Below are 21262 nucleotides of genomic sequence, written 5' to 3' on the forward strand. Positions count from 1 at the left end.
CAGCAGGAAAATATAAAGCAGTGAGAGGGCTCGAACTCAGGATACTGTGCACTATAGTCACAGTACTGAACCACTAAGCCATGACAGCATTTCCCTGCCGCAAACACAACTTAAGTCACTCACACATACCAGTTGGGGGGGGGTCACATACCTAACAGTCACAGCCAGCAGGACAATTGTAGACAAACGCAAACACAAACAAATTCTGTATCATGCCCTCTGAAGAGACATATGAGTAGCCTCCCCCCAGGCCTATGCAGACAGATAACAGCAGGCCATGCAGTGTAATGTGGGTTGGGTAGGCTATGAAGTCACAAACTAATATGCATGTAATTGGAAGCTAAGGTCTGTAGTACAGTGGTATGCCTCAAGCCAGTATGATAAGCAACAGTAGAGACTGAAATGGAGTACCTGACATAGCAGTGCAGGCCTAGCAAATGTGTATAAGTGTCAGGTGTACCCCTCATCCTATGTACACCTACAGTATCAATCAAGTGTGCCCTCCCAGGTAGAAATGTACAAATAATAGCTGCCCCCCCCCCACTGTATGTAGAAATGTTGTTAAGTCTATGCAAATTGACCCATGGAAGCCCTGCAGGCACAGTGTGCTTCCTGTCAATGTACAACACAAAGGTGAGCCCTGAAGTAAAAACCAACTTGATTTTTCACACACATATAGTATATATGCCCATAGTGGGCATACTCACACACTTAAACAAATTTAGCAAATTTCAGTCAGCAACATACTGAAAGGTCATACTGGGCATGCTCACACACTTAAACAAACGAAGCAAATGTCAGTCAACAGCATACTGAAAGGTCATACTGGGCATGCTTACACACTTAGACCATGTCTAAGGACAGCAGTGGGCCACACATATCTGGCAGTTGCAGTTCTTACTCCAGACACTTGTCACTATTCACCAATCCTGCCTTGTGCACACAGTGATATGAAAACAGACCCATATAATATATTGGACCCCTGTCATAATCAAACTATGTATTACAAGTACTTAAGTTGTTCAAATGAAGTGAAAATCCAAAGAAGATCAATAAATCTCAGATCAGTATCATCAAGAAACAATGAGCACTCCTAACATTATCCAAGCCATGTTCTGGCAAAAATATTGCCAAAGAGTCCATAGAGAACCATGAAGCTTTCTTTCGCTATGTCATAAATATCAGTGTAAACTGATATATGTTCTGAGTCAGTGCAAAGTGTAAATGAATACATGTACATGACTGACATTGCCAACATCTTGTCAGACAGGTTCATACATATTTACCCCCCTCACACTGACAAAAGGGCCCATTACCATACCTGGAGATTGTGAAAACCCAGAAATCACATATACAATGGTTAAACAGCTCTAGTCAAACCTTAAAACATGGCGTCTATGGGATGACATGGTTTCCCTGGCTGTGTCATATGTAAACTCCAAAACAAATAGACCCTGCACCTGAACAGTCTGTGAGACTCACCCTCTGTACAGGATATGAAACTGTTGAATGGGTTACAGCAACGTTTGGCACACTCCACAAGTGTTGGTGCACAACAGACCATGGGAACTATTGCCTTATAAGCCTAATAAGCCTGATCTGCAAGGTCATGGAGTCCATCATTATGGAACTCATAAACAGAGCTATTGGGAGCCTACAAACACCCAACCCTACCCATTTTGGTTTGGTCAGGGACAGATCATGGATCCTAAACCTGCTAGACAGTTTTCAAGGCAGTTACCCAGGACATACATCAATGAAATAAGCTACACACGGCCTACATAGACCTTGAAAAGCCAATTTCCAACATCCCACACACATGTCATATCCACAAAATCAACAACCTGTGCATAAACACGTATGTCATCAGAGGAATTGCCAACTGGGGCACAGATAGATCCCACAAGGTAAGAATTGTGGTCTCCCTGTTGGACTGTAAGCTGGTAAAAACTGCTGTCCCCCATGGCTCAGTCCTGGGACCCCTCCTTTCTGGTGTATACTTTTCAGAAATACAGTCAAACACACGAGGGCTATGGTTAGCAAAGTTTGTGGATGACTGCAAAAAGGTTGTCGTAATCGATGTTTGGGACAAGAGACATCCTTAAAAAGGGTCTCAGTCAGATAGATGTGGTGTCAAAATTATGGCCTCGAGCTACAGTCATGCAAATACCACATAGGTGCCAACACCCTAAATATGGAGGTAATAATAAGGGATCTATGGACACATGTGGATAGTCATCTCTACTTCCAGAAACACATTCACAAAGTGGTTAGAAAATCATGCTTTGTGTTCCCACAAATTGCCAAGGTCTTTGCATATAGGTCAAAGGAGGTTCCCTCTACTCATCAGTCATCAGACCCGTCAGAGAGTACCACAACACACTTGCGATGAATCTGACTAGGCACCTTCAGCAGCTGGAAAGACCACTAAAGTACCTCAACAAGAGGATTACTGGCCTCAAACAGTTGCCCCATGCAACAAAACTGAAGTTAACTCAATCTGTACTCTGTTGCCTACTGTCTACTCAGGCAATCTCTGCCCAACAGACAAGTCCATGTCCAATGCAGAACTGATGTACATGCTCTATCTGAAGTAAACCCAAGCTCAATGTGCCACATACTCTAGGGATATCATCATCACAACAATAAATAGAACATGTTGGAGGGATACATTACTAACTCACAGACTTCCCTTGCTTTGGAACAGGCTCCCAACCTACATTAAGCTGACTCCCTCACTGACTCTCTTCCAGAGGAGCCTTGATGAGTATATGTGAAACTGAACTGTCACACCATGGATCACTTCATCAGCTCTACTACACAGAGGCCTAGGGAACTAACCCCATGTGTGGTGATAACTGCACACTCTGGCCATACTAATAGATGCCTTCAGGCAGATAGCCTATATATATATATATATATATATATATATATATATATATATATATATATATATATAGATATATATAGATATATATATGTATGGGGGAACACAGTATAATAAGCCAAAGATGGATGGGCAGAGATGTGTGTAAGAGGGTGACCATGACAGGGAGCCATCCAGGACTGTCCCACCCACATCTCACCCACTGTACATAACAGCCACCAGTATCTGTAAGCATTACAGTGTATGTGGTCCATGTGCCTACTGTACAAAATGACTGTACAATGAAGTACACATCTACTAACTGTAGACATGTACCTGTCACATAGGTTCATAGGTATGTAGTAGACTATCTTCACAAAGGCATATATTAGCCTAGGCAAATTGTGCAGCTTTCACCACCCCATTGGGTAGTCTCCTAAGCCCTAGTTCTAATAGTTAGTACCCTAAGCCCTTTTCTAGTGGGGCTGCTGATGTGATGCCTGGCATGAATTGTCTGTTTCCCATCCACTCATCAAGGTCCCTATTGAAGAGTGTCAGCAAGGGGCTCTGTCTGATGTACATTGGGACTCTGTTCCACAGTAAGGCAAGTGTCTGGGATGGTACGCTATCACACCAGTATGTTGTATTCATTGTTGTGATGAGGTTCATATCCCTGGAGTGTGTATTGCGACTCAATTTTGTTATCCGTAGATGGAGCATGTTCAACAGTTATGTGTTGGACATGGCTCTGTATGTTAGGCAGAGTATGCCTCTGAGTAGGTGGTACACAACAGAGAACAGATTTAGTTTTACCAGTTGTATTGCATAACACAACTGTTTGAGGCCAGTAATCCTCTTGGTGAGGTGCCTCTGTGGTCTCTACAGCTGCCGGATATGCTTAGTCGAGTGCATCCAAAATGGTGCATTGTACTCAATCATGGGTCTGATGACTTAAGAGTAGAGGGCCACCACTACCTCTTTTGATCCTGATGCAAACCCTTTGTTCAGTAGGTGGGCCACATAGGATTTCCTAATCACTTTGGCAGCATGGTTGTCAAAGGAAAGATGACTATCTACTTGAGTCCCCAGATCCCTTATTATCTTGTCAGTTTTTAAGGGGTAACACCTATGTGGTAATCTGTGGGTACTTTGTTTTCACCAAAGGGGATTACTATGCATTCTTTCACATTGAGCTTGAGGTCATGATTCTGACACCACACATCTGTCTCATAGAGTCCCTTCTGGAGAATATTTGTGTCATCCGGGGAATCTATTATGGCAAACACTTTACAGTTCCCAGCAAACTTAGTCAACCACAATCCTGTGCTGGCATGTACTTTTGAGAAGTCTATACCAAACAGGAGGGACCCAAGGACTGAACCCTGGGGACACCAGTTGTTACCGGTGTAGAGTCTGACATGTAGCCAGCAACTCTTAATTTGTGGGATCTATCTGTGAGCCAGTTTGCAATCCATCTTGTGATGTATGGATTCATGCCCAGGTTGGTGAGTTCATCTATGATACCTGACTGGGGAATGGTGTCAAAGGCCTTAGCAAGGTATATGTAGGCTGTGTGGAGCTCATTTCAATCATCTGTAGCCTGGGTAAATGTCTCAAAGAAATCTACCCAGTTCATGAGGCGTGATCTGCATTTGACGAAGCCAAACTGGGTGTGCTCAACTGTGTGAAGGTTCCCAATGTCTTTATTGTTGACTTCCATTATGACTGGCTCCATTGCCTTGCAGATCAGACTCATCAGGCTCATAGAGCATGAATGCCAAGGATCTTTTGTAGCCCCACCCCTGTGGAGTGGGAAGAATGTTGCTGTGCAACATTCCATGTGTACGTATTCTGTAGAGAGGATGTAGAGAGAGGTGTAGGTATCCTTGATGAATATGGATACATCCCCACCCTATGTGCTATGATCCAGGTTCTGATTCTGGAAGGTATGGAATGAGTAGTATCCTGGTAGTGCTGGTGTACTCTCTGGAGCCTTGAACTAGGTTTCTGTTACTGCACAGATATCAACATTCTCCATACTGAGAGGTGCCTCGAGTGTGTTGCATCTGGAGGCTGAGATTTCTGGCAATGAGTAGCATTTAACTCACTTTGTGGTTATTTGTGTTGGTTATGGGGTTTGGTTTGTCCTGAGTGAAGTCAACGCCTCATTGGTCCCATCTGACCATAAGCTAATTACCCTACATATCCACATTCTGGCCCCACCCCCCATTAAGGAAACCATGTTAAAATATTTCTCCAAAGCCAACTTCATGCTTCTTAAGACAGAAGTGGTGAACTTCAGGACACCCATGCAGATGGACAATAGAGTTACGACTACTGAATCCTTCACAATTGCACTTTATAAGCACTTACATGAATGCATGCATTGTGCTATCGCAAACAGAACCAAGACGCTATCTTTCAAGAAAAAGAAGTCCCCTGCCATAAACAAACTGCACAACAGAAGGAAGAAACTGTTGCAAAAGAGGGTAAATTCTCATGAGTGGAGGAGCTCCCTGGTCAGCCTCAGTAAGAAGCTGCGATCCCTGAAAAAATCCTCCAAAGCTAGTTACAAAAACAAAATCTCCACTGACTCTAAAGACAACCACAATGCATTCTATAGCTATGTCAAGAATCTCAATGGCAACACTCAGCTCTGTTCTGAGTTACAGCACAATGGCACTAAATATACAGACCCAACTGATATTGCCAACATCCTGGCAGATAGGATCAGTGCTAACTTTACCCCCCTCTCACCCATGAAAGAGCCCATCTCTATACTGAAAGAATGCAAAGTTGCTGTCATCACGGCTGCACAGGTAAAAACCACTCTCCAAAGCCAGGAACACAGCATCCATGGGACCAGATAACATCCCAGGCTGCATTCTACACGAACTACAGAATGAACTGGCACCACACTTACGTACCATGTTCAATCATAGCCTCACCTCAGACTTTGTGCCTGCTGAATGGTTCACAGCGATGGTTATCCCACTACACAAGGGGGGAGCCACCACAGACCCCGGGAACTAGCGTCCCATTAGCCTGATGTGCCTGGTCTGCAAGGTCATGGAATGTATCATCATAGAACTTATAAACAAAAAGACATTGGTAATCTCCAAACTCTGGACCACAACCATTTTGGGTTTGCAAAACACAGATCATGTCTCCTAAACCTGATCCCAAAGCTGTAGACAAGGGTAAGGTGGTTCAAACAGCTGATCTAGATCTTGCCAAGGCTTTCAACACCATCCTCCACTCTGGAATTATAGATAAACTCACTAAACTAGGTATAGATCCCTATGTCACAAGATGGGTTGCCAACTGGCTCACTGACAGAACCCGCACTCTGAAAGTAGCAGACTCCAAGTCTGACTTCAGATCAGTGACAAATGGAGTACCACAGGGTTCAGTCCTGTGTCCTGTCCTGTTTGGTATCTACTTTCCTGAAGTACAGGCTAACACAGAAGGTCTTTGGCTAATGAAGTTCCCAGATGACTGCAAACTAGGAGCCATAATCGAAACTACTAACGATGTGGACATTCTACAAAAGGGCCTCACTGAGACAGATGCCTGGTGTCAAAGCCATGGCTTCAAGCTCAATGCCAAAAAGTGCATTGTCATCCCCTTTGGTAAAAACTCTGTACCCATGAACTACAACATAGGTGGTAGTATACTTAACACTGAAAATGTGATAAGAGACCTTGGGACACAGGTGGACGGTAGACTCTCCTTTGATAATCACATTGCCAAAGTGTTTAGAAATTCCTTCTATGTAGCCCACCTAATCACAAAAGGGTTCACCTCTAGATCAAGAGAGGTCATTGTGCCCCTCTACTCATCACTCATTAGGTCCATAATAGAGTACAATGCCCCATTTGGTATGTACCTTAATCGGCACATGCAACAGCTGGTAAGACCACAGAAGTACCTCACCAAGAGGATCATGGGCCTCAAAGAAATGCCCTATACAGCTCGACTAAAGAAACTCCAGCTCTACTCGGTTGCTTACTGCCTGCTCAGAGGTAATCTATGCCTGAGGTATAAGGCCATATCCAACCTGGAATTAATGGATATGCTCCACCTCAAGAAAACCAAATCTCTTAGAGCCACACACTCCAGTGAATTAAACCTCAGCACAGCAATAAACAGGATGTACTGGAGGGATAGATTCCTGTCCCAGAGACTTCCCTCACTCTGGAATAGAATCCCAGTTGATGTTAGGCAGAGCCCCTCACTGACTCTCTTCAAGAAAAATCTTGACAAGTGGATGGGAAATTGTAAATTTACCCCTGGGATCACTTCAGTGGCCCTGCTAGACAGAGGCCCATGAAACTAATTTAAATGGGAGGCAAAAGCCAACACATTATGGATAGGCTTATAAATGCCCTTGGGCAGATAGCCTAGTACCTACCTATGAACCTATGAACCTTTGAGCCTTGCCTAAAAAGGTAATATAGGGACAGCAAGAGCCTTGGCCAGTATTCAGAAGCATAGGGGCGACAGGTGCAAACCATCTGTAGGAAAGCAACAAGGCTTGTCTATCATGTCATCACAGGCAGACAGAGACTGGATTCCCTTTGAATGACACCAGATGCTCAGCCAGTTGTTGAAGTTTATCGTCTTTCTGTTATATTGCAGTATCATGTAGGTGAAGGTAAGATGCTACTCAAGGTCAGGGTCATACCAGCCTAGGCTACATGATCATAGAGCTAATACATATCTCTTGTCATGTTGTCATGGGAGGTATGTCTCAGATCATTCACACTGACATGTACAAAGAACACGTCATATATGTACCTGTTCTGGAATGATGTAAGTGATTGTGTTATGTGGTGAATCATAGCACCTGATAGACAACTGACAGTAACCTTCCCCTTGTCAAGCCGAGTGAGTGGAACATCTGTGTGCCTGACTATGAAGTCACCTATTACTAGTGTGTTGGGTATGTTGTTTTGCCTTAGGGCCTGTTGTGAGGCACACTGCTTTGGTATATTGTGTGTTTTCTGGCATGTGCTTGGAGGTGCATGTTGCTTGCTTGTCTGCTTAGGAGGACACTCTCTCTTTTTCAGATTAATATTTGTATTCTCTGAGTATGGTAATGTGTATTCATGTGTGTGTTTTGCTGGTGCTTATATTGTAGGTCTATTTGAGACAGTTGGTGTTGTAGTTGTATGACCCTACTCCTCCTGACTGTATTGTCCAGTATTGGGTTGACAGAGCTTAGTCACTGGTTTGACCCTGTGTCTGCCAGCATGTGGTGCATCAACCCATATATGATATGGTCATGGCCTATGCATACAATACACCTAGTATGATAAGCCTGCTGAGGTTAGCAAATGTGAAAATAACCTTTGGTCAAGCTGTCAGCAAGTAATGTCTGTATTGCACCCTGTAACTCCATATTGCTTGTTGACGTGTAAAGACGTCCTTAGTTTGGATTAAGAACACCGCACTTGCCAATTGTGTGTGTGTCTGTCTCTCCCTGGGGAGAGAGCAACCTTTTTGGAGACTACTCACACCCCTTAAAAGTGGTATACTCATCTTTGTCAAGTCTCATGATGTCACCATCCTACAAATATACCTGTGGAAAAGAAAAGTCCCAGTAATGTGTGTAGCATGTTGATTAAAGGCATACTGCTGTATTATCATAATGTTGTTAGGTAGGGGGTTGAATCCTGCACTTGCCAGCTGTGTGTGTGTTTCCCTGGGGAAGTGTAACCTTTTTGGAGACTACTCACACCCCTTAAAAGTGGTACACTCATCTTTGTCAAGTCTCATGATGTCACCATCCTACAAATACACCTGTGGAAAAAAGAAAACTCATTAATGTGTATAGCATGTCATGTAAATGCATATTGTTCTACTATTATGATATAGTTAGCTAGGGGTATGAATCCTGCACTTCCTGACTGTGTGTGTGTCTTTCGGGGAAAGCGCAACATTTTGGAGACTACTCACACCCCTTAAAAGTGGTATACTCATCTTTGTCAAGGCTCATGATGTCACCACCCTACAAATATACCTGTGGAAAGCTGAAATCTCAGTAATGTGTATAGTTCATCATGTAAATGCATACTGCAATATTATCCTAATGTAGCTAAATAGGGGTTTGAAGCCTGCATTTGCCAACTGTGAGTTTGGGTGTCTTCCTGGGGAGGAGCAACCTTTTTGGAGACTACTTACACACCTTAAAAGTGGTATACTCATCTTTGACAAATCTGATGATGTCACCATCCTACAAATATACCTGTGGAAAGATGAAATCCCAGTAATGCGTATAGCATATTGTGTAAATGCATACTGCTGTAGTATCATAATGTAGTTAGGAAGGAATTTGAAGCTCGCACTTGCTGACTGTGTGTGCTCCAGGTGTGTGACACCGTTGAGCAAGGTGGAGTGGGTTTTTATTTTTCTAGTGCATGACATAGCACAATGACAACTGTATGTGCATTACACATGTAAGGTAGCTGTGGGGCAAGTCCATATACATACATATGACCTCAATTATTTCATAGGTGGGAGTCTGCTTTCTCAATAAATGCATCTGTTATCTTTGCCAGAGCATGCTGGCACTTTCCCGACCTTAGGTCACTTCTGTATGCTTGTGACAAGCTTAGCAACTGCAGTGATCCCTGGGCTACGTCTTCCGTTTCACATCCACTCATCATGGTTTCTATTGAAGAGTGTGAGTAAGGGTTTATGCTTGAGGTACATTTGAAACCTGTTCAAAAGCAAGCAAAGTCTGGCAAACATGACTAATCATTATAGGTGTGCAACAACCTCTGTGGATCTGCATGCAAACCCTTTATTGCTTATGTGCTCCACAGAGGGATTTCCAAAACCCTTTGGTAATGTGATTATCAAAGGAGAGATGACTTAACACATGGCTCTATGTATACATTAGTACCTGTTCCACATTTTGGGGGCTACTACCTATGTGGTACTCTGGGGATACTTTGTTTTCTAAAAGTGGATAACTATGCTTTCATTGGCTTATAGCTTTACAGCATGAGTTTTACACCAGGTATCTGTCTGTATGATACCCTTTTGGAGGATGCATGTGTCATCTGGAGAATAAAGTATAGCCCGCAGTATGCATTGTCATCAAACGTGGGCAGACATATCCCTACAGTGTTTGCTTGTACCTAAGAAAGCTATATGCCAAACAGGAGTGGTCCCAGGACTGAGTGCAGGTGAATACCACTTGTTACTGGCATAGAATAGTACATGGAGGCTGCAAATGTTACTGTGTGTCCTACATCTGTGCATCAGTTGTCAAGCCATCATCTAACAATCGTTTATGGTCAGTCTGTTGAGGTTATGTATAATACCAGTATGTGGAATGGGTATGAATTACTGGTGAGCTATAGCTTGGCTGTCTTGACCTCCCCTCCCCCACCTATAGCCTTGTTGACTGGCTTGAAGTCTACTAGGTGTAGGAGCCATGATCTGGCCTTTAGAGAACCTAAGTGGGTATGGTGCAGTGTTTGCAGGTTCATAATGTCTCTGTTAATGAGTTCCATAATGCTGTGCTCCATAGCCTTTTGGATAACATTTGTCTGGCTTATAGGGTGAGAGTTTCCAGGACCTGTTGTAGTTCTACCCTTAATCAATTTATGTTAACATTTGCACTGGGTGTGACGAGGGCGGACAGGTTTAAGAATAAGTATATTAGAGGGTCAGGCCAGGTTTGAAGGTTAGTAGACCAAGCCAGATAGGCAGGATTAAGTTGGTTTGTACATGTGCTGAGGAGGGATGCAGAGTACATTGTGAAATAGATGCTAAGGATGAATACGCCAGGTAACAGGAAAAGAGGAATGCCTAAGATGAGGTTTATGGCTGTGGTGAGAGAGGACATGCAGGTGGATGGTCTGACAGTGCAAGATGCAGAGGGCAGGAAGAAATGGAAACAGATGATGTAGTGTGGCGACCCCTAATGAGAGCATCCAAAAGGAGAAGAAGAAGACATTGTAGCTCAACCCTTGTGGACTGTGAACACCATTACTGTGTGTCATTCCAGAAATATGTAACCTGTATAGAGGCTGCATCTGGACAGAGCATTTAGGTGAGTGGTGACTTCATATGTCAGCTTGTGTATGACACAGCCAGGGACACTGTCCAGTACTATTGCCACTGTGGTGTGTACTTTGTTAAAGAGATGTTTTAACTAGAGTGTTTGTGATTCATCAGGTTTTACATTCTTCAGGTCTGGAAATGTGGCCCTTGTGTAATGACAGGGTGGTGAAATCTGCATTCAAACTGTCTGACAAGGAATTGGTAATGTCAGTCAGATAAGTGTACTTTGTGACCATTTACATTAACTGTGACCCAATCTGAGATTCCCCCTGTAGATTATGAACAACACTAAAGAAAGCTTTAGTGTTGTCTTTGGAATCCTTGCCATTTTGTATTTTGAAGCTTGCCTTGTATGTTTATTGAGGGATTGTATTTTCCCAATGATACTGACCAGAAAAGTTATCCCTTCTTGGTATGTAACTCTTTTCTGGTACAACTTCACACCTTCTATTATATATTTAGTTTATGGCAGGGGTCCATGAGACTAATGCACTTTTACTGTATAAGTGAGAATTTATTGTGTTTGTGATAGCACGGTCCATGCAACCCTGTAGGTGAACAGTGTGCATTAATAAAGGATTACGCAGCTGGGACAGTGTTAACCTTAGTAATGCAAACCAATGACAGATAGCAACAACAGCATCACCCACAGCACAGTGTCAACCCGTGTCACACACACATGCGTACTCAAGTTCCAAAATGTTGGCCACCAATAGAAACTATGGAGTGTTAACACTGGCCAATACAGGGCATGTCAGCCTGCCCATGTGTCCAATATGCAGACAGTGCACCTCCACCATGTTCACAAATGTACACCTGCAAACCTGTGCTGCACACACCCCACACTTACTGCCCAATGTATAACACATGCTGACACAACTACACACATCAGCCAAGTGGCACATGGGCAAACAAAACACAATTTGAATAAACACTGGTGGAAACAATACAACATTGCTAATTACAGCTTTAATGTATCATGCCTGCTCAGCTACACTTTCAAGGATATCATTACACTTTACTGCTGACAGCATGCTACACATTCAACCATTGCTATACTTTATTAATGTCACCCTGTGCATCAGCACTATGTTAGCCTGTTTCTGCATCAATGTAACAGATGATAGGAGGTGGCACAGGTTTCATCATATGCACAGGGTGTGTTGTTGGTTTGCCAGAGGCCTACACTGAGCCATACAATCGACATGTGTGTGTGAGTATGTGTGTGAGGGCCATGAGTACTGTTATGGGCCAATGTTGATGTAATGTGTATGGGTATGTGTTTGCCCTAGATTTCTGGTTTATGTGTGTGTGTCTGCATGCACACAGTTCCACCATGTGGCTGCCATATACAGGGATTTGTGAGACAGCTACAGACTGTACTTGGCAGGCTTTACAGATCACCATCTCTGGCCATGGATACGGAACCTGTGCCTGGCAGGGGTGCTACAGACAGTATCAGGTACTAATTCAGACTGGGTACTATCTGAAGAGGTTGACATATGTCTACTGGATCTAGGTCCCTGCTGGGACTGGCCAGAGCCACGTGCACGTGTTCTTCTAGGACGGTCTATGGACAGCCCCCCCAACATTGCTGGGGCTGGTAGTGACACTACGGGAGTGGCTGTGACTTGCTGGACATCCACGGTAACCTACAGCTGCTGATGTTGCTGGCATACGTCCATGTCAACATCTCAACCATCCCACACTGTCCTGACACACGGACATGGCATTGTGGAGGTCATCCAATGTCTCACCCCAACATCTATCAATGACCTCAGTGTAATTACGTATGGCACCTGCTAGGTCACAGATGCTGTCATTTACAGAGGTGTTATGAGCCATCTGTGCCTTTAGTCCCTGTCTGGTGTACCGCTCCATTTGTGTCTGTGCCTCCATGACAGCCTGGAACATGTGTGTGGTGGAAAGAGATGTGGCACATCTGCCAGGGGCATGATTATCAGCAGTGCTCTGATGAGAACCCCTGGGCATCTGCCTATGTGGTACCATTCCAGACATCTGGCTATGGCTGCTGTGTCCTGATACATGTGCCATAGATACCACATTGTCTTGGCCAGTGCCAACCGTACACTGTCCCCTCAACTAAGGGCAATGGTGATGATGGATGTACAGGCAGTATGACTGTGTGCATGGATGGGGTGGAGACTTGTGTACTGTCAATTGGTGGTCCAACACAGACCGTGACAAACCTGCCTGTGCCTCAACACACCTATCCTCATGATCACTGTTTGTCTCAGTGACATCAGGTTCCCTGCTGTACTGAACCAGCCCCACCTCGGTACCTGTGAGAGGAAAACAGGAAACACACTTTAAGACCTGAACATGATGTCAGACCACATGCGCACATGCACACATGCACACATGCACACATGTGCACATGCGCATGTGCACGCATGCACACATGCACACATGCACACACACAAAAATACATTCCTCCCTAAAGCAGACAGATACAACACCAGCAATATCAAAACATACACAATAGCAGGTGATGGTGGGGTACAGTATTACAAGAAAAACAGTCATATCACACATGTCAACATGAAGGACATGTGTTGCTCAACAGCATGCAGTGCAAGTGTAAACAGTCCTTGTTACTAACAGTATACATGGCTTTGATACATGAGTTTTGTCATTAGGTGATGGGCCTCCCCCTGGAACACAATGCATACATGGACACAACATTGCTGTCCAGGTGTTCAAAACTCTGTAATGTACTGTGCACCATAACTCACAGGTGTACATACCATGGCTGGATGTGTATCTGTGTGACAGATATGTATCCAATACTGATTACAGCCTCTGTGTCTTTAGCAAATACTTGTGGACAAATTTTTAGCACATGCATGATGAGTATTCACACATCATCATCAGTGGTGCATGGATAACTGATGGAATACCATTCAACCACATACCCAATGTACGGTACTTATGGTGAATGTAGATCATATTGTGGACATGTCAGTGTCATCCATGACATGGCATGCTAAAACACAACTGCATATTTAAACACTACACATACCCAATGTGTGTCATATGACCTAGCCACTCAATAGCATCACAAGACATATATGTGTCAGTTGTGCAAATGGTGATTGGTATGCATATTGTTTAGAGGTGCATATGTGTGCACAGACTCAACATTAAGGTGTATAGCAATGAAAGCTATGTGTAGTACTGTGGTTACAATAACTGGATGGGGTATAGTACCATAGGCAATCATCATGAAGCATCATGTGGTCACTCAAGGCTACAAATGTTTCCCAAACCAGCACTAATCATGCTGTACCAGAACTGTACTACCTTGGCTACATTCACCATTTTACAACCAGTTGTTACATGAGTTTGTAAGGAGGCCAATAAGGAGCATTCCCTGACATGAATGTGTAGTGTGTTGCAGAGTGTTTAAATGCCCCATGATAGGCCTCTACCCCTCAGGTATATTATGTGTAATGGGTGGATGAGATTTTGGATACTGGAGTGTGTCTTTACAGAGGGTTTGGGAATCCTTTATGTGTAGCATGTTAAAATGCTCTGTGTATGACATAGATGTGTTATGTTATGTGCATGTTGAGTATCAACTGTGCCTATCCAATGGTCACTACAGTCTAGCCACATTTGTTTGAGATGGTCTGGGTATTGCATGTGTTTGAGGCAGCTAATCACATTAGTGAGATTTGCGTGGTGTTACACCAATCATGCACAGCATGCATTATGGGTAGGTGTTTTACATGTGTACACGGCCTACACCTTAACTATGACATGCACTTTTTATTCACAATAATAAATGTAGAACACACTCACCAGCATCTGTCCACTGCCTTGATGTCACCCCAGAGGGACCTACATAGAGATGCGACAGTTTGTCAGTGACCACAACTGTGGCATTGCTACTGTGTGTTTGCAATCTTACAGTACAACAACAGTTTACATTCACAAGGTACAGATTATGTTCCAAATGATCAGTATTGCACAACATGCTCCACATCTTTTAACGACACACTCCACATCTCAGATAAGCATGATCTACCAATACATATAACAGTAGTCTACAGATATGCCATGTTACCTGCATGCTCCATGTGTGCTTGCTGGGTGGCTCTAACCTCCATCATGGTGGATGTCTGCTGCTGTTGTTGTTGGGCAGGTGCAACCAGGCTCAGGAGCAGCTCTTCCACTCTGGTGAGGGGAGTATGGATATTAACACCACCTCCTGTTGCAAGCTGTTGTCTCTGCACATCAGCAGCACACTGACGGACATGTCTGAGAAGATCACTGCAGTGGTGGCGTACCTGCTCATATGTCCGGTTAGGCAGGCCTACCTCATTTACCCTGCGAACAACATCTTGCCACATTGCTGTACGCTCCTGCTGGTACTAGCTGGTTCATGAGAACATGAGACTGTAGTGCTGAATCCTACTGCTAGTAATTATATCATCTTCAGCACTACTGTAACTGGGGTTCCTGTGATGCGCCATGATCCCTGGAAGACATAAATATGAAAATATGTCTGAGCAAGTCATATAGCACATTTAACATTATACAGAACAGATATCACTGAAATGCCATATATAGCAACCTATTAGCTAACCGAGAATGAAACACTTTAACTGCCACTTATCACTGCTCACCCCACAACTGCTTGAAAGTGCCTGGCTCACTCTCTATCTAATGAACCATGTTCTGCACAGCAACAAAATAAAATCACTATATAAGACTATACAAGAGTACCTGGCACACTGTATGCAACACGATGCACCACCTAGCCACATCAGATATTCATCAACCTGATCCAAATGTATTACTATTGTACCACACAACTTGTTAATAGCAAACCTGTGGCCAAAATATGTGCACAATTGGGAATATAGGTCGCATACTGCTGTAGTACACTATGAATGTTGCTAGATATGCAGTTATATGTTTTACCACACATATGTCAAAGGACATGTTACAGACATACCCACACACACATCAGACATAATTACAGGACACAAAGGTATGACAACTCAGAAAAGCTTTCAGTGTGTACTATACAGTACTGTGTGTCAGTACTTACACAACCTTAATCTTGAGAAATGTAATCTGTGATGAATACAGGGACCACACAAAACAGTGGATGCAAGCAATGTGGACATACTTTTCTATACAGGCCCAGAGCTTCAGGTAGTACTACAGCACACACAGGATTTGGATTCAACATCAGTACCAATCAATAATTATAGATGTAGTGCTTTATCCTCCAATGACACACCCTAGTTAAAACCAAGGGACTTAATCACACTGTATGCAATAGCACCTTCTCTGCCTAGCAACAGAATACACAGCTTTTGCTAGGATCAAAGCAAGGACCCATAATACCATGACATAAACAGTTTCCCACTAAGCTATCCCACAGATACATATCTTTGATGTATTCACAAACACATTGACCATCACAGTCAGTCAACAGTACAGAGAATCTATTGCAACAAGTAGATGTAGGTGTGTATGAGTATATATAACATATATATATATATATATATATATATATATATATATATATATATATATGTGTGTGTGCATATATACATATATACATACATTGGTGTGCATATACATGTATATGTAGACACATATACATTTCACCTTTCATAGTGAGAATATCAATTATACAAAGGATGTAAGGTGTACAGTAATGTAATAAAATCGCACAGTCTTGGGATAAATGCATTGATGGTGTTCACAGCCCAGGTAGCTTTAGCAGGCCTTACTGGCTTCAACATTGCAAACTGAACAAACCACCCACAGTGTTTAACCACCACATGTCATATACCAGCACTGTATGCTGTCTTGTTTGTCACACACTAACAGGTGTCACATATGAACACACACTAACATTACGGGGGTATATATGGCTACAAATATTAGATACGCATACTAGACTGCTACAGCAGTTGCCAATGCTAAGCTACACTTTAATATGACTATCATGCATGTGCTTTTCTGTCACACCCATGTTTATATAATGTCAGCGCTAATTCCCTCAAAAGCCATTGGCAACACTACTGTACAGAACACAGATAACATGGATCAGATCTTTGACATTTAATGCTGAGCTACACGTTTCACAGGTATGCCCCACTTCCCACAGGTACACACTGTATTGTCCATAGCAGTAGTTAAGCAGAACATCTGTGCATAAATAATTACTGCTGCCACATATGAATGGTTCACATTATGTAGACTATTCTTCAATAACATCTACTACATGCCAGTAAATACATATGTGTCACATACCTTTCCTTTGTATGATTTGGTAATATTTATTTTTCTTTTTCCTTTTCTCTGTCATGCTCTTTCTCTCTGTCTCTCTCTCTCTCTCTGTCAGTCATTGCAATAGAGTAATTGAGTTTGTTGGCAGAGATTGCAGCCTGCTTCTGTAGGTATTTGCACATGAGCATGTGATGGCTTCTGCACCAATTAGTGGCCACCATTTGCTAATTGCATGCAGCCTGCTGTGTAGTAATACTCTACTCATACACACTGACCAAGGCTTCGTGAATCCTGGCCTAAGCTTTGCTGTGTGCTAATATGTCTATTTGTGGAGTAAGAATGGCTGTAGGTATGTTTTGACCTGCTACGTCTGTCATTTCTACAGAGCAGCTCCCACTTTCATCATTTGTAGAGGTGACAGCCCTATAGGAACTATATGTACAGCTGTGACATTTGACAAGTCAACACATACCTGCGGTCAATACTAAACTGACTACTTTAGCGCTTTTCATACCTTCAGATTTGTCTTGTAGTAGTATAGTCGATAATACTGTTTCCTATAACATGTATCTGTTTCTGATACAAGATATGTCATTTTATTACACCACTACACACAGGCCAGATGCCATTACATTCCTTTTGTAGGACACCCGCCCAGAGTGTTGTGTTCCTCACAAAAGCCAACAGGTGCTAATCAAAACATATTCTGCTATCATCTACCTTATGTGTTCGCCGGTATTTGCGCTTTCCGTCAGTGGCAGAACTCACATGCGAGTGTGGGAGACTGAACACTGTATCGGGGACACTGCATAGCACCCTGAGGGACACATTTATGTTGTTTCTATTAACCTTCCACATTGACTATCACAGGGCATAAGTATTCATCAAATTTATCGAGGTACATGCTTTTGACTTATACATGTTTTGTCATTTATCATCACGTCTTTCTTCTCACCTGTCCACCTAATCTCACTAGTTCTGTACATTTATTTAGGGCAGGGTTACCTTCATACCTCTCAACTGTACACATTTTGGGTAAATGTCCCGAACTTAGACTTATAGTTCCTTTTTTAATAATATTGTGCCTTTCTGGTAATTTAGTGGCAAGTCATTAGGGACTGTGGGGTTAGACAATAATGACAGACGTTAGTAGTTTATAATTAATAACCCTCAAAACATTCATACTAATGAATGATCCATTATTCTATCAATGTTCTGACTTTGTAAGAGGAATATTTGAAATATTCCCTATTTGTACTTATTTTAAAATGCCTTTGTCCAGATGTCTTATTCTGATGGGTTGAGAGGTATGGTTACCATCTTAATCGTACGCATGTACATCCATGATAATCACTTACACGACACTAATATAAGTCCCTACGTCTTCCCCCAATAGTTTACACAATATCCAGTAGATGGGTTCTTCATTTTTGGAAGATATAGGCGTCTGCTATACCCACATAGGAATATTAATCACTCCCATGGGGTGGACCTCATAAATCTGTGCCAACCAACACCTAGGCATCTAGGCCCATTATTGCATACCCATGATTCCCAGATCTGACACCCCTCCACAGTAGTCATAACACATATTTAATGTGAGTGATAATAAAGTATGAAGACACTTCTAAGCACTATCCACTCTCCACATATCGGGACATATGTCATACATTCTGTCAACCCATGTGTTATTACACTTGCACAAGCTACTGTTGCATGTACAGCTATATTGTAGTTGCGGATGACACTTCTTTGCAGCAATCATTACAGGACAGTGCGTGTATAGATTCACAATTTTTGGGGTCCTGCAAAGGACACCTATATCCATGTTTAAAGATTAGGACTTGCAGATCTGGCACACTGATACTTTCCGGGAATAGTTTTGAGAGCAGCAGTGTATTTACCTTAAATGCATGTCTGTATGTCTATCCATACTAGCTATGATGTAACCTATTTATGTACGTGTGTTATATCTACGAGGACATTTGTTTATATGTTTGTTATGTATATATCAATTAATGTTGTATGTGTTTGTGTGTATATATATATATATATATATATATATATATATATATATATATATGTGTGTGTACATTCTTTATTTCATATATGTATTTAGTTTAAGTCTGTGGATATATATCTATACACAAATGTATATATCCATATATAGATATTACGTGTAGAAACCAGCATTCATTTGCTATGCTGTGAGCGGATTACGCACAGGCGCACTTGCATTTCCTTATTGTGGAGTTCTGGCGGCCACATGCATATCCTTATTGTGGGTTACATATGTTTACTAAGTCTTTGTGCTTACGTGGGCTTTATTACTTGTGACAGTACCAGTAAAATATCTGTAATCTGGTTAACGGACATATGCGAAACACACGTTCACCTTTACATATTTAAATGTCTGTACAGCACAGACACATTCATTACACTTTAACATTATATGTGCAGTAGTCGTAGTTGAACCGGGACTGCATTCACATTGGCCGGATGCTGTAACCACTATACTTTTGGTGTTCTGACGTATTTATATGCATACCCATAGTACATAGCTACATTAACATATGCCTCACCACTTCACTTACGACACAGGCATCCATTCTCCTGCTAGGAAAAATGCGATACTACATATTACACATTCCCTATTCCCTACTGCTCTGGACCCAAGTTGCATATTTAATCACTGCAGGGATATTCAGAACCCCAAGGCTTATAGTCCTGACACATACAAGTCTTTAATTGTCAGGGTGTTCATGTGGTGATCTGGGTTTAGGCTTGTCCGCCTGGTGAACGGAACTGCCCTGACTGTGTTCAAATGTCAGACAAAGCACATGGACAGAGTTTGTCCATTTTAAACATTTTACCTGTGTTTACAGACACAGGTGTTTGGGCACCTGTCAGCAGCTTATAATGTTGGCAATACATAATATGGGTGGGGGTGGTTACAATTCATAATCCACGGTGAGTGGTGTTCCCATTCACATTATTTTACCTGTGTTTACAGACACAGGTGTTTGGGCACCTGTCAGCAGCTTATAATGTTGGCAATACATAATATGGGTGGGGGTGGTTACAATACATAATCCATGGTGAGTGGTGTTCCATTCACATTTGACTATTTCCTGTATTCATTCATATGAGGATTATTATTTTGGACATGAATTAACTATGAATTAACTACAGGTATGCAGTAGTACAGTAAACATATGTGAAGGTTTGTTACTGTAAAAATGTACGGACCTCTGTAATACTCGGGGACTACCCCACATCCTTCTCAACATTTCATGCTAATGTACATACTATTATTCTGTGAACTTTCGAAGTTTGTGAGAGCAGTATTTACATCTGTCCCTATTTGTCCACCCATCATTTTAGGCTTTGTCCAGATTTTGTTGCTGTAATAGGTTGAGAGGTGGTGTCGGTATGTGATTGAGTTGAATATATGCTGTCGATAATTCAATGGGGAGTAGGGTTACCACCTGTTCCTCTTTGCGAGGGGAAGTCCCACTTTGGACAGTTGTGTCCTGAGACGAAACCTAAGATATGGCAAATATCCTGTGATTTTAAGACAAAAATATATTTCTTATTTTCTTTAATAGTTGCATGATACAGGTATTTTGTATCTGAAACACATAACTATTATTTGAAATAGCATAAGCAATTCAAATGCTATGAAATAAGCTTTTATTTTGGCAAACAAGTGTAATTCTGTCCTTTGCACTGGCCGGGGGTATGTTTTATCCTGCAAATTCTCACATTTCTACAAAAGATGTCCCACCTTGGGCATCTGAACAGGTGGTAACCCTAGTGGGGAGACCTGCATGGACAGGTGTTCCATCCTGCGTAGTATGTTTTGCATGTCTGTCTAGAAACTGAAAAGTACCGTGACTACACATACATGTTTTGTCCAGATGTGTACAGTACTAGACACCGTGGCGTGTAAACAACTCTGATGTTTCAACAGGTTACTTATCCCACGCGGGATGTACACACATTTTGCCAAAACATGAACGCGCAGGCATTTGGATTTAC

Source organism: Protopterus annectens, chromosome 8.part0 (genome assembly GCF_019279795.1).
Source record: "Protopterus annectens isolate FY-2018-M chromosome 8.part0, PAN1.0, whole genome shotgun sequence".
NCBI lineage: Eukaryota > Metazoa > Chordata > Ceratodontiformes > Protopteridae > Protopterus > Protopterus annectens.